The 16,105-nt window shown below is 37.4% G+C and overlaps 2 pseudogenes; one reads left to right on the top strand and one right to left on the bottom strand.

Annotated features, from left to right (window-relative positions):
* LOC130222307 (NACHT, LRR and PYD domains-containing protein 12-like) overlaps positions 1-16,105 on the bottom strand; it is a 339,313-nt pseudogene that overhangs the window by 4,780 nt on the left and 318,428 nt on the right.
* The window catches only part of LOC130222311 (zinc finger protein 850-like), a 535,728-nt pseudogene that overhangs the window by 218,695 nt on the left and 300,928 nt on the right, over positions 1-16,105 (top strand).

Raw genomic sequence — 16,105 nt, 5'->3', positions numbered from 1 at the left:
ATTTATTTATTGTTTTAAACTACATTAAACTAAAGTAATAACTAATCAAAGAGCATTTTACTGAGCTCAGTGTAAAGTTTAGTGTTTAGGCCTACAGTAAATGTAATATTAGAGGCATGTCTGCAGCGAGACGGCAATACTGTGTCTAAAACTACACTATTTCTTTGATCAGAAAACTAACACAATAATCCAAGAGCAACACTGTGTTAGATTTGAGCAAATACAAATGTCCTATTTAGCTGGAGCAGCACAGGGATTTACAGGGATTTTAGTTATTTTCCAGGATAAAATGTAAAGCAAATGAAGTAGATTATTTAATAAGTACAAATGTTGTTTGTGTGAGTTAAAAGTCAAGAAAAGTTTGTTAAATACGTTTAGAAATGATGAAATGAATGAGCAAATAAGGAAACAGAACACTGCCGCGTCCCCATGCAGTAATATGGTGTATCAGCGATCTCACAGGGGGACGATATGGCCAGCTAAAGATTCTCTGTTAAAGCAGGGCAGTGATTCACTAAACTGATCTAAGTCTTCAGTGCAGACTGATGTGTGTCTTCTGTGATCAATGAATGAATACTCACAGAGCTCTTCTGCAGTTTCTCACAGCTGGAATCAGTCTCCGTCTTCCCTCATCTGATGTGTTGAATTTATTAGAGTCAAACTCATCCAGCGGCTCCTCTGACATCTCAATCATGTAGGAGATTGTTGAGCAGTGAGCAGGAGAGAGTTCCTCCTCTGAGTGTTTGTCTGATTTCACAAACTCCTGAATCTCTCTGGCCAGAGTCCTGATCTTTCACCTCCAGAAGACAGAGGAACAGATTGATGGATCTTTCAGCTGAGAGTCGGTGATCTCTCTTGATCTTGTCTTTAATGTCCTGTGTGATTCTCCTGATGCTCTCTGAGCTCTCCTCTGTGTGTGTCAGCAGATCCTGGAAGAGTCTCTGATTGGAGTCCAGTGAGATGCCCAGCAGGAACCGCAGGTACAGATCCAGATGACCATTACTACTCCTGACAGCTTTATCTACTGCTGATCTGAGCAGATCATACAGAGACTTCTCAGAGCTGGCCTGTAGATATTGATTATATGAATATTCTCTCTCATAATCAACTCCAGTGGTTCTCTCTTCTTTGTTAAATGGCAGTAAAACACAAAGAAAGCAGCCAGAAACTCCTGAAAGCTGAGATGGATGAAGCTTGTAGACTTTCTTCTGATGAATCACAGATTCCTCCTTGAAGATCTCAGTGCAGATCCCAGAATACACTGAGGCGTCAGTGACGTCTATGCCGCTCTCAATCAGGTCCTCCTCATAGAACATCACATTGCCCTTCATCAGCTGTCTGAAAGCCACTTCAGCAAGTTGAGGATCACTCCTCTGCTGGACTGCAGGAGTTTCTCTGGATCTCTCTCTTCATACTTCTGCTTCCTCATGTTGATCTGAATCAGCAGGAAGTGGATGTACATCTCAGTCAGAGTTTGCGGGATTTCTGCTCTCAGATCTTCTTCCAGGAGCTTCTGAAGCACAGTGGAGGAGATCCAGCAGAAGACAGGTATGTGGCACATGATCTGGAGGCTTCTTGCTCTTCTGATGTGGGAGATGATTCTGCTGGCTTGATGCTCGTCGCTGATTCTCTTCCTGAAATATTCCTCCTTCTGAGGCTCAGTGAATCCCTGAATTTCTGTTAGACGGTTGATGTATCTGGAGGGGATCTGATGGGCTGCTGCTGGTCTGGAGGTGATCCAGATGAGAGCAGAGGGAAGCAGATCTCCTTTCAGGAGGCTCCACATCAACACAGCTACTGATGAAGATTCAGTCACAACACAAACTTTCTCCTCATCTGATGAAGATTCAGTCACAGCACAAACTTTCTCCTCATCTGAAAAGTTCAGTGTGATTCTGCTTTCATCCAGACCATCAAAGATGAACACAACTCTACACTGCTCATAAATCTCAGGCTCCAGATCTTTAAGTTCAGGATGAAAGTCCAGCAGAAGTCTGTGAAGACTGTACTGATGATCTCTGATCAAGTTCAGCTCTCGAAATGGAAGCACAAACATGAAATCTACATCCTGATTGTCTTTTCCCTCGGCCCAGTCCAGAATGAACTTCTGCACAGAGACGGTTTTCCCAATTCCAGCGATGCCTTTAGTGAGAACAGTCTTGATCTGGGCTTTCTCCTTCTTGATCTTCTCCTCATGTCCTGCTCCAGCTGAGGCTTTAAAGATGTCATTGCAGTAGACTGGAGTGTGTTGTAAGGGTTTTGTTCTGGCTGATTTCTCCATCTGTAAAACCTCATGTTCTTCATTCACTCCTTCGCTCTCTCCTTCTATGACGTAGAGCTGTGTGTAGATCCTGTTCAGGAGGGTTTGAGTCTCTCGATGGTTGATTCCGTCAAATAATCTCTCATATTTGTTCTTCATGCTGGTTTTGTGCTGCTCTTTGACTCTCTGAAGTTCATCATGTTCTGGTTGGAGTGAATCCTGCTGCAGGTCTCCAGTCTGATCATCTCTATCCACACTGCAGGAACAACAACAACACAAAGAATCAATAAGTAGACCTCATGGTTATGCCCCATGGCTCAAAAAAGGATGTAACAAGGGGACATCCAAGAAAGCCGTTACTTTTTAGAGACACAGAGCTGGACACACGTGATCCTGATCTCACACTGAAGACACAAACACACCAGAGAAAAAGGAGCGTCACAACCTCAAGGTGTTGTTCAAGGTGTAAGATAAATCTTTAATGTGTAAAGTTTCAGATCACAATCAGATCATTTATTATACTCTTCTGAATATGTGAATCCCAGCCCACCACTCTCTTTGCACTCTTTTTCACTCTCACTCTCTTTTGCCCATACACCATGTTTATAAATGAGACCACTGAAATGTTGGTGTGATTTCTCTTTACAATAATATTAGGCTATTAAATAGATCTGAAAATGGTCCAATAAATGTTGGCTAACGTGGGGTTTTGGTGTAAGATCATTTGCATTAGGCTAACACACTTTAAACATTAAAAACCTTCTAAAATGCCCACTAGGTAATAATAATAGTGTTATGAATTTGTAAAAAGGTGGTTTTTGAAGATTGACTGACACTTGATGGCAAAAAAATAATAATATGTGTGTCAAAAAAAGAAAATGAAAGAAAGAAAAAAGTAAAAATGTCTATGTTTTTCTTTTACCAGCAGTGAGTGCTAATAAATTGCATCCATTTGTGAGTGTCTTATTTAGTAGAATTATAGTTATAGGCTATTACTAAACATGGAAACATGTGATAAGTTTAATATACCAAGTTTTATGTACTGGAAAAATCACAAGGTGGCCAAATGTCAGTGGTAAGACTGCTTTATGATTTTTAAGAAGGTTATGTGCTCATTATTTTCACATTACCGCCACTGTTGGATTGTCTGAACGTCAAAGCTGAAGCTTATGCTTTCATTACTTTCACTTTCACATTACTGATCTGTGCTCTCTCTCTCTCTCTCTCTCTGTGAGAAGTTCCTCTTTTTGTCCAGGTTATGTTTATCTATGTCATAAACTCTAGGAGCGAGGCGTCTAAGACATAAATATTTAAGGGCTTTATGTTCAAATCATGACCGTTTTCAGTTGCCACATTTATAAACATTTAAAGATCCTGGAAAGATGGGTCTGTCTGCTTGTGAAGGTTTCATAAATCACACATGAACCTAGTCATAAGTTGATTTCTGTGTCCAGATCTGCACTTGTTTCAGTGTTGGATTTATAAATGTGGTCCGTTGTGTTTGCATCTCTGTCTCTCTGCTCTGTGAATTATAATTTTGCCGTTTGTCTTCCACCTTGTTACTTGTATTATTTTGTTTTCGCTCTGATCTTCACCTTGACATTTGTATTTTTATTTATTAGATTCAGCAGATGGATCTTCTGTCTCTTTATTACAAACTCACCATTACAAAGAGGACATATTACTACCAGAGTTTTTTTCAGATGCATTATTTAAAGTTTTAAAGTCGCAAACAGTAAAGAAATGTTTTATGGTCAGATATCTATCCTTATCAGGATTATTGATGGATACATTCCAAACAATTCCAAGTCAGAAGATTTATATACCTGTCAGGATCCAGCCCTTACCGTCCTGTCACTCCTGTCTGTGTTTAATGTCTCTTTGTTTGTTTTGTGTATAAGCACATGGTTGTCTCTTTTGTTGTGTTAGCCATGTGCTCCCCTTGTCCCGCCTCCTTGTTTTCCTATGCCTCGCCCCCTTGTTTAGTCCTTGTTTGTCTAATTATGTTCACCTGTTCCTCGTGCTCTCTACTCCCTTCATAATGAGTTCATTTTCCACTTGTCCTTGCCGGTTTATCATACTATCTTTTGTGTGCTTGTCGCTAATCTTGTTTAGTGCTTGATAGAGGTTTTTTATATAGTCTGTTTTTGTTTCTTTTGTCTAGCCTTAGTCTAGTACTCGAAATCTTTATCTCGAATTCATTTATCCTTTGGATTCTGTTTATTTGTTTTTCTTGTAGTACCTGGACCATCTAATATGTCCGGTACTCTAAGAATTAGCTCATAAATTCTAATTAATTCAAATTAATTCTCGGGGATTCGAATCAGAAGATTAAAATGACTGATTCACAGTCAGAAACAGGTTAACACGTACACTTACGTCATCTATTGGTCCACCCTAATAGAAGTAAGCAGCGTGATTTTAGCTTTAGTAAATCTATGTTATATTATTACGTGGCCAACAATAATAATATAAAACAGGATTTCAGTATTTATACCAGCAAGGTAGCAAGACCATATAGCTGAGGCAGTAACTTAGAAACACATACAACTCCGACAAGGATCTTAAAATGAAACACAAGTTTATTAAGCTAAACACACAGTACACTACTCTACAGGACAACGTACAGATACACACACACACACACACACACAGTTCTGGAATGGGTGAATGACTGAGGATGAACAACAAAGAGTCCCAAACGTCTCGCACTTGCTAAGTTCTTAGCATTGCAACCTGAGAAAACCACCAAGCAGATAATCTGACTAAGGTTTATTACTTAAATTTAACACCAGCCTCAGCAAGGATTGAACGTTGTTTGTGTTACTTGCGTTTTGTTGACCAGTCACACTCGTCAGCTGGTTGAGGGAAACTCCGGCGAAGCCGTTTGGTTGCAGCGCGTTGACGTGGCGGGGATGTCCTTTGTTGGAGAGGGTTTTCCTTCGTCTTCTGGAGCGTGGGACTCCCTGTCCCGGTGACGGAGAGTTTGACGTCAGCACGTGGGAAATTTGTCGAATGGGAATTCTTCCAGTGACTGCTCCGGCAGAATTCTGAGACTTAGGAAGTAAGAGTTCAGAGAAGTCGAATGACTGACCCTACTGCTGGATGGGGCTGCGTTCGAGTGTTCACGGGAAAGCGGTTATACGAGCAGAACAGGGTCAGACTGAGTTCATGCGAGTCGGAACGTACACAGAAGCAGCTGGAGCTTCTGTGAACGGGTCTCGTTGCCTTAGTGATGTAACGGCGGACAGACGCAGGCTTTACACGGGTAGTTCTTCCAAGAGCGATGTCCGGCAGGCGTGTTGTAAAGACGGGAAGCGTGCAACGCAAAGTTTGTGCGTAGAAACCCCTCGTGAAGCCATCGAAAGACACAAAGACAGACAAGAGACTTTTACCTCTTCGAAGTTTTATAGTGGCCGGAATTTAGACCAGCCCACTCTGTGACTGTCCAATGGCACAGCTACTTCGCGAGTCTACCCTCCCTCTTTTCCCTTGTTGTCTCCGACAGGGAGGGGAAGGCCCGTGACATAAAACTTCACATTACTGTTATCAAAACTCAATAAAGCTCTGTAATTGACTATTATTTGCAGATACAGTTTTATCATTTAAAGCAATGTTCTCTTAAGCCTTATAGCTTTATTTTGACATCAAACATCACAGCCTTTATCAAATACAGTTAATTACATGCGTTACACATGCTACGACGTTTCATTTACATGCACCCCATAGTGAACATACTTGCTTACATACGTAGTAAAACATACACAACTATTAGCAACAAAACATTAGAGCAAACACACTTTTAAACGTGAAATGTCCAAAAATTGTGCTGGCTTTTTGTACCAAAACAATATGAGCGTTATCTCCTTTACAGCACGAGGGAAGGGGGAAGATCACGCGCTCGAAGAGACACACATGTGTCTTTCTTCTTTTGGGTGCAAGTTAATTAACATAGTCATGTGAGGAACAAATGGCTGGATTTTCCCGATGGGCCATCAATTATTAACTGATGCTTACAACACGTCCTTTGTTTTATAAAGTTGGAAGGAGAATGTGTATTGGAATTAAGCTCTGGGCGATACTTAATTAAGAAGGAGACGGAAGGAGACTTAATTAAGAAGGAGGCTTTCATGACTGCTGGTTTTAACTCAGCTTAGAATATGGCTGAGTTCCTACATTCTTCTTTCAGCAAGGTTGCTGTCATTTTCATTTTTCATTCTGTTTGTAGTTCAAGACTAATTACAAGTTTTCATTTTGACATTTTTTTGTAATCCTCCGTCCCAGTCTGGACCTAGTCTTTTGTTCTTTATTTTTTGTTCCGGTTGTTGTGTTTCGCTTTCTGTTTTATTTTAAGCTTATTCCTTTCACCATTTTGTTTTAATTTTTAGTAGTTTTGTTTAGTTCCTTTTGTTTCATTTTATTTCCCGAGTTCTAGTCCCCCCCTCCTAAATATTTCTTATTTTTGTTCTAGTTTGTTTTTTGCCTGCACTTTTAATTTTCTTGCCTCCTCTGCTGTCTAGTCCTGTTGTGTTGCTTGTCACTTGCCTCCTGAGTTTTCGCTGGTTGTGGATACCCTTGATTTGATGTTCAATCTGTTTACCACCCCTGTCCCAAAGCGGAGGTTCGGCTAGCTACTTATGGAGTGCTTGCCCAAGACACTCACCTCTGTATCGTCAGTTTATTTATTATACATTTCAGAATATTAGAATTCTCAGCTCTGAACACACTGTAGCTATATGTGTGGCCTTGCCTTTAATGCAAATGAGTTAGTTCTCCCTGCTCACCATTCCCACGTGCCTGTCAGATTGTGCCTCAGTCTCCACCTCAGCTGCATCAGATAAACAGCACAGTGACAGACATGAAGGAAGTAGATCTCACGTAACTTTTGTGAGAAATTTGGGATATGTAGGTTTGGCATATGTTGAAAGAAGAAAGCAGGGTCGGCAGTGCAGGTAAGTGCAAACATATTTTATTTCTTTTTCTTTTTTTTCAGCTCAAGCAGCACACACACCTGTTGGCACTGCTTTGACAATTGGACGGCATCTGGCTCTCCTTTTTTAGTGAGATCAGTCAACATGCTGAGGAGGGCCGAATAATTAGGGATGAAACGCCCATGAACCAGCCCCTGTCTCACGTCAATTTTTGGTCTTAGGTCTTGGAAAGGGTTGCAACTGCTGCAGTTTTGTCAATTCGGGGCCGCACCTCCCTGTGTCCCAAGTGGAAGCCCAGATACCTGACCTACACTTGCCCAATTGCACACTTCTTCAGGTTGGCCGTGAGCCCAGAGTGTCTTAGCGTTGTCAGGACCGCCCTCAGATGCTGCAAATGTCGCTGTAAATGATTACTAAAAATGATGATGCCATCAAGGTAGGCAGCAGCAAATGCAGAGTGTCAGACAAGGATTTTGTCCATTAAACACTGAAACGTAGCCGGTGCTCCAAAGAACCCGAATGGAAGCATAACGAACTGTATTTCGAAGGGTTTAGTAAAAAGCATTTATTCCTTGGGATAGAGGCGTAAGGGGAACTTGCCAGTATTCTTTTATCAAATCCAATGTTGATGAAAGTGAGCAGCAAAGTGCAGCATTGGATACGCATCAAATTTAGACACAGCATTTTACTTTACAAAAATCCACACAGAACCATACGGAGCTGTCTGTCAATCAGTCTTGGCCAGTCTCTGTGGGATTCTTCTACTACCCTCATATCCAGCATCTTCAATTCTTCCTGAACCACTTTTTTTGTGTGTGTTCAGGCAACAACGGTACAGATGTGTTTTAACTACAACACCTGGTTCGGTCTCGATAGGGTGCTGAATCAGATTTGGTTCAACTGGGCAGGGGTGAGAACACATCCGCGAATTCCTGCTGGAGTCACCGGATGTTAGTGAGCCACCACTACCATCTAAGTCAGTGGTTCTCAAACTGTGGTATGGGTACCACTACTGGTGCGTGGGCTTCCTCCTAGTGATACGCGAAGTAATAATGAAAGAAATAATGAACACTTTTAATCCTTTGATATGTACGATAACATGGATGTGATCAGCATTGGCTGTTCCCTGAAGCGTACGAGCACAGTGCTGTGCTTAGAATGTCTATTTTATTTTGTGTCATAAGCTGCTAAAAATCAGTTTCCGAAGCTTAAGAATTGCTTCTGAAGTGATGATTTGACTGATGTGAAAAGTGGCCAATCACAGTCGACCTTGTCTAGTTTTGCGTGAAACATAAGGGCGGGACAAAGACATTAATGTGTTGCTGAGACAGAAAAAACAACCTAAAAACAAAGGTTTTATTGGAATAATGCTTTTCAGATGTTTTCACTATAGAGATGTCTATGGTATTAGCAAGAGTAATTAAGCCACGGACATACTTACCGCCATTTTGACGATCTACAGATCTCTCTTCTCTCCGACAGCAAGTTGACTCGCCTCTGACCTGTCACTCTTCTAATACAGTCTGAATGTCGGCGCGGGAATGCAGGTATTGCGCAATTACTCATTTCTGCAAATGTCGCGAGTGCTTTATTTGAACACAAGAGCGCAGTCATGTATGGTAATCGCAAAACTTCAAATGAACTGCAAGTCCTCTCATCATCATTGCGTGTGTGCTCAGACTGTATATATCGCGATCTCTTCGCTATTAAAGTAGACATTATTTATCTTTGCTCCTTAATAAACTAAATTTAGTCAAAAACTGTCAAGTATTTAGAATTAGATCAATGCATGACAGATGACAATGCTAACAGACTTCTTATTTGGCTGTATCGTGAAGTGAAACTTACTTTTAAAGGAGGAACTTCTTTATTTCTTTCCGACAAAAGAATTATGCTGAAAATGTTTCTGTTGAGGTATTTGTGTGATTTATACAAAATAGCTGTATCCTGATCTGTCTTAAAGCATCATTAAATTGTACAGGCATTACAGGTCAAAGCAATCTGTTGTCACTCTTAAAACACTGCTTTGATAAATGTAGTGTTGTCATATTTCAAATACCTCAAGTGAAACCAAGTCATTTGTTTTATTATTTTATTACTGACAGTGTACTTGTCTATTATTTTAGTTTAAGATCAAGTGTAAAATAAAATCTCCATGTGATGTACAGCTATTTAAGAAACAAATTTGCCATATTGTAAAGAATGAGCAAATAAGAAGAATTGTGTAAAATATGTAAATAAAAGACTAAATTTAAATATTTTCATCATATATTTTAATTAAACCTTTCAAAGCTTGAAAACATTGTTTAAAAATGGACAAAAAGTGTCTCTATGGCCATATGGCTATTGTCAGAAAGTGTGTGTGTGTGTGTGTGTGTGTATGTATGTATATATATATATATATATATATATATATATATATATATATATATATATATATATATATATATATATAATACATATTTTTAATAATAGGCAATAATCTGCCTCATTTTTGAACAGTGCACAACTGTAGCTGCTTAATTAGCCATATGCTACTGTATTTCAATACCGGTCATTATGGTGGTACTTGGAGAGACAGATTTTTTTCTCAGGTGGTACTTGGTTAAAAAAGTTTGAGAACCACTGGTTTAACTACAGTCGCCAGCATCACCGCCTCTGGATCCTTTAATAGATACAGCTTTAATAAATTTAGATGGTAAATTTGGCATGCCCCGCCCCTGTGCGTCTGCGCCACTTCAAAATTGAGCTCCGACACTCGTTGAGTGACCACGAACGGTCCTCTTGGCGAGTAATTTCGAGCTGGCTGATGGCAGATTTTTTTGGCTGATTTTTACCTTCAAATGTGCCTAATAGGTAATAATAGAAGTGTTATGAATGACAGTGATTGACAGTTTTGTGTAATTTACAATAATGTAAAACACACAATACCTTTTGGTAGATGATGGTGTTTTCTCACTGAGGTCTGGTGGAGGACGTATTGACCAGTCACTCTTCAGAGACACAGAGCTGGACACACGTGATCCTGATCTCACACTGAATACACAAACACACCAGAGGAATAAACTGCAGGAGAAACTTCAGTCTTCTTTACAAGAGTTTAACAGAGAAATATGAGTTTGTTCAGTTTAATTCAGCACTAATAGTTGACTGAAGGTCTGTCTGATCAGGTCTGCTACACAGGAATCATGGGTAAACAGACGAGTTATGTGCTGCTTTCCCATTCTGCACAATCTCAGCTTCACTGAAAACACATTTGACTCTAAAACCTTGTGATGGAACCTGTAGAGTAAAAACTGACCACAGAAACCAGATGAGGAGATATAAAACACTAAACATTAATGTGTATCTATAGATATTAATATAATCTCTGAGTCTGAGAGACAAAAATACTTTATAATGTCCTTCACTGAACTATACATTTATGGTCGTTTTCCCTCCTCTATAAACACTGAAACTGTTCTGTGGTCAGCTTTAACTCTGATGTTGTACAGGACTTTAAACAGCACACATGACACATATTGAGCTCTGGTAAAGATGACACCAGATCAAGCTGTCTTTAATCTAGACTGATCTAAACACATTTCCTGAAGTTAAACTGAAGCTTTGTCCATCATTTGATCAGGCAATAGCAACACAAATAAGTGCATTGTTGTTGGTCTTTGTTCTTCAGAGAAAGTGTTGAAATAATGGTGTAAAAACAGAGTCAATACCTGTGTTTCTCTGAGAGAGAGTCCTTTACTCGCTCCTCTGCCATACTGCAGCTAAAACACCAATGCAAACATTAGTAGAGCATTCGGGAAACAATCATATATATATATATATAGTCCTTTACATGAATGCAGTTGGTTTAACCCCTGATCTGACACCCTCAGCTATTTCACATTTGATTTAAGATAAATGCATGTTATATAGAGTTTATCAAGATAAGTTCAGGTTTAGTCAACTGTTGATTTAGTTAGTATTAAAATGTCTTATCTATTAAAGAGGCTATTTGGTTAGTTAATGAGTTACTCTGACAGGAAAGGGTTAAATGCAGTTTTGTTTAAGGATCGTCAGCTTGTTGTTTTTCAGCAGCTTTTCTTCCTGTTCAACTGGAAGATCTGGTTTAACTTTACTTTTGATTCCGTGACTCTGAATGTTTAGAGTTATATTCAATGCTGAATTATTGGAAACTATTGAGTCAGTCTGATATAGAAGAGAACAAACACTTTAAAGGGATTAAAAATAAAGCTTTTAGACACAGTGTTTAAATGACCGTGTTTGACTCAGTGTTTAATCTGTGTTGGAGGATTTGATCTTCAGGATCAGACATTTAAATCACACTCACACATCTAAAATCCCTTCATCATCTCCACAAATAAGCGTAATGTAGAAGAATTAAACTCACATGCAGAAGTACAGACGCTGTTGTGCAGCAGGAACACAATCTGAGCTCTTTGACTCTTTCACTTCACTAAAACACACATGTGTGATCTACAGGTATTTCCTGAAATATCACTGGCTCACAGAGTGACACTGACATGAATATGCATGAGATTCTCCTGACTGTGGGTGTGTCCTGAAGACAACACAAACCACTGGAGCTGAAGATATCTGTGCAGTTTCTCTGAGCACGAGTGTGTTGAAGGAAGATTTAGAGAAGGTATTTGAGATGAAATCTGAGAGGTCTCTGAAGAATATTTACAGCAATGTTGAACCTATAAAATAAGATTAGAGATTTATATATAAATGAGTACACCTCATACAGATCTCTCTGTTATATTATTATTTTCTATATGATGCTGTTCAATAATATTCAATAAGTGTGTATATACAATAGATTAGTCAGTACCAAAGGCAAAACTGGAACTAATGAACAAAATAACTTCAGATCACAGTGAAGAAAAACAGCAAACACAAATGAATAATGTTTAAACAGATGAAAAATCAAGAACACCATGAAACAGTATTGCATTTAGTTAAAATGGTGTAGTTTGTCATTTATTCATTGTTTGCAACACATAATTTGAATTTACATGTTTTATCTTTCTATTTCTGAAGGTGTTTTCAAACTTATTTTAATCAATATATCTGTTTGTCTATATTCGCTATTAGAAATATATATATGTATATATATATAGATAGATAGATAGATAGATAGATAGATAGATAGATAGATAGATTTTTTTAAGGCAGTGTATTTATTAATGCTGTGCATTGTATATATACAGTAGTCAACATTTGAAATGATTCAAAAAGCTTTTCTAAATTGTCCTAAGACAAGAATAGGACCGCTTTAATGAAATGTTTTGATTATACAATGATCACTCATTTACAATACAGATGTTTAATACTATTGGAATACTATACTACTAACTGAAAGACAGGGTTGACGTGTCTTGGTTGTGAGAAATGATTTATTATTATCAGTAAAAAATCTAACTTAGCAGCTTTTATTTATTTATTTCTTTGTTCTTTTATTATATGTTTAAAGGGAAATAGCATAAGGGAATACATAGTTACACACAAACCATTATAAAAGGGAATTTTCAAATTAAATACAGAGAACTTAAATATCTTAAATGACTGAAATCAGGGAATCATTAAAACCTTTAGATCGGTGGAAAAGAGTTCACAGATTCAAGATCAGTTAGCATACATTGTGTTCTGTGAATGTGATGTTTTCCAAATAGTGTAAGAATTTTACTTCACAATCCATAAACAATCAGGTATAATGATAAATGTACAGAACAATAAAATATAATTATGAGATAACGAGGAACCAGAATAGTTTGGTGTAATTACAACTGAAACAGTCATTTAATAATAGTTTCTGACTCATTTTTACAAAAATAAAACATAAATCATTACATGGGTAATACATATCTATATATATATATATGTCATATATTCATAAAGACACTGATGTGGTATGCAGAGGTAAACTGATATTTCCTTATCAATATATTCTCCATCATTTAAATAACATTTATATTCATTTTAATGCTTGTGAATGACTGAACCACAAGAATAAATGGTCAAATTAAATCAGAGGGAATAATTGTGCTAAATATTCTATTAATAATGTATTTAAAATGAACATATTTTCATTTTTTAGCTTTTACAATAGCTGGACATGTTTTGTCCAATATCTGAAGAATCAGTGACAAATATAAATATATATTGTACACTGTAAAAAAAACCTAATTTTACAGAAAATATCTCTAAATTTTTTACAGTATTTTTTTTGTCATTTCAAATTAAATTCAAAGCTTAGTAAAATGAAAAACAATCTTTCTAAATTAACAGTTTGACTTTCATTTTAGGTACTTTATCATTAAAAACAAATTACTGACGTTTTTGTTTTTTATACAGGGAAATTACAGTATTATTTATACAGTATTTTTTCTGTTATTTTAAATTATATTCAAAAGTCCGTAAAAATTACAAACAATATTTGTAAATTAACAGCTTGACTGTTATTTTATGTACTATATAATTAAAGACACATTACAGCAATTTTCCTGTTTTATACAATACAATTGCTGTATTATTTACACAGTGTTTTTTCCAGTTTTTTTGAAGTACATTTAAAATTACGTAAAATTAAAGTAATAATTTGTAATTATTTGCTCTGTAAAAAAAATAAAAATCTTTAAAAAAGGGTCAAATGACTGGCAGCTACGGCTGCCAAACAAAAACCATAAAATTATGGTAAAATTTCTTTCTTGAAATAAAGTACAAAAAATAATAAGTCTACAGATATTTTCATTAAAATGTTTACAGAAAAACACTGTTATTTTACAGACTTTTCCTAGATTATTACAATCAATTCCGTTCAAAAAATAAAATAGATAAATTCCGCTCACATGCACCTGTTCCGGATTCCGCTGATTGCACACACACAGTCGGAGGATCGTTATGAACTGATTACATGGACTTTAAAAGCAGCACAGATGCACGCACCAATTGCTAAGTCTTGTTATGCTGTTACTGTGAACATTATGATGCGGGTTTTTCCTTTTGCTGTGCTTTGTTTGGTAATTGTTTATGTGGTTTGCTGCTTGGACTGACCATTTGGCTGTTATTTGACCATGACTCTGGATTCCCTGCATACATCGGTTTGCCCCTGTGTTGACTGTTGCTTGCCTGACCATCTCTGTGTAATAAACCTGCATTTGAATCTGCACTGCTTTGTCAGCATCCCCTTCACATTACAGTTCCATTTCATTTAAGATTTGTAACTGAATTATTCCATATAACTTAAACCTCTACATGTTTTACATAATTACTATTCAATCAAATGCAAAAACTGTAATCTTAAAGTTGTGAGAATTTTCATCAGTTGTATCTCGTTTGTTTTTTCCAGATGTTTTTGATCCAAAATAAAACTGTTAAATTACGACAAAGCATGTCTTGGCATTTTATTAAAGGTGTTTAATTGTAATGGGTTGAGAGAGAAAATTCTTTTAAATAACATTGTTTTGTCTTGAACTTTTAGTGCAGTCACTTTATTGATGGTGTTCGATCATAAAAATCTAGGAAAAGTTTGTGAAATAACAGTGTTTCTCCGTAAAACTCTTAGTGTGTAACTTTGTTGAACGGATTTGATCGTAATAATCTAGGAAAAGTCTGTAAAATAACAGTGTTTTTTTGTAAACATTTTAATGAAAATATCTGTAGATTTATTATTTTTTGCACTTTATTTCAAGAAAGAAATTTTACCGTAATATTATGGTTTTTGTTTGGCAGCCGTAGCTGCCAGCCATTTGACCTTTTTTTTTTACGATATTTTTTTTACAGTGTATAGCTGACACTTAGATGAACACTTCAGCTGGATTGGTAAGTCTGCTATTCTGTTCAGATTCTACTGAAGTGTGTTAAACTGCAATCTCACATGTAACTTAACTTCCATTTTCTAAATGTCCACAACTTTCTGTTGAAAATGATCTTTTGGATTATTATCCTTCTTAAATTATTCAGTGGATTCTTTACAAAAGTAAAACGTTGAAGATTGGAGAAATGAGTTTTTCAAATTCTTAATTCTCAATTTAGTCATATTTAGTCTATAACTTGAGAACAAATCTCTTTGCACTCTGTCTTGGCTTGGAGTCGAACCTCATTAAAACTCAATTTGAGATCTCAGGGCTTGATCAATAAGGAGAGCTAATCAGGATGTGTGTGTGTGCTCATCACTGCTGTTGACATGAGCAGAAACAGCAGTCAGCATCTTCACAACACAAAGAGATGTGTGATTGTCCAACTGTGTGATGTGGACTATTGCTGTGTTTGTAGATTGTCTGGCTGTATGATGACAGAGGAAGGCTGTGGTTTTCTGTCTTCAGCTCTGACTTCAAACCCCTCACACCTGAGAGAGCTGGATCTGAGCTACAATCATCCAGGAGATTCAGGAGTCAAGCTGCTCTCTGAACAACTGGAGGATCCAAACTATACACTGGACAAACTCAAGTATGTGGAGCATCACTGGCCTTTTTTGAAGATTTATTGTGAATACAGATACTTTAATACTTCACTCCTCTTCTAGTTCTTTCTGCTGAAGAACTGTACAATGTGTGTGTGTGTGTGTGTGTGTGTGTGCGTGTGTGTGTGTGTGTGTGTGTGTGTGTGTGTGTGTGGCTTTCAAGCAGCTGTTTTGGCACATTTTTATGTTCTTTGTAGTGTTTACTTGACCGGTGATTCCCAAAATGAGTGAAAACTGATCGGTGGTTCCTAAAGCCGGTCAAGCTGCACTTTTTCTGAAATCCTGGCTTTCTTAAATCTTCTTGTGTGCAATACTCCTCTGATCTGAGTCATATTGTGTGGTAAAAGCCACTCTGTACTGGTGCACATTCATTCATTCATAATCATGTGAAAATAAAAAGGCAGCTTCTGTCAGTGGAGCAGGATCTATGAGCTGCAGAATTACCAGATA

The sequence above is a fragment of the Danio aesculapii genome, chromosome 4 (assembly GCF_903798145.1).
Source record: "Danio aesculapii chromosome 4, fDanAes4.1, whole genome shotgun sequence".
Taxonomy (NCBI): Eukaryota; Metazoa; Chordata; class Actinopteri; order Cypriniformes; family Danionidae; genus Danio; species Danio aesculapii.
Note: the sequence above shows the minus strand (reverse complement) of the source record. Positions and strands in the feature narration are given on the sequence as shown.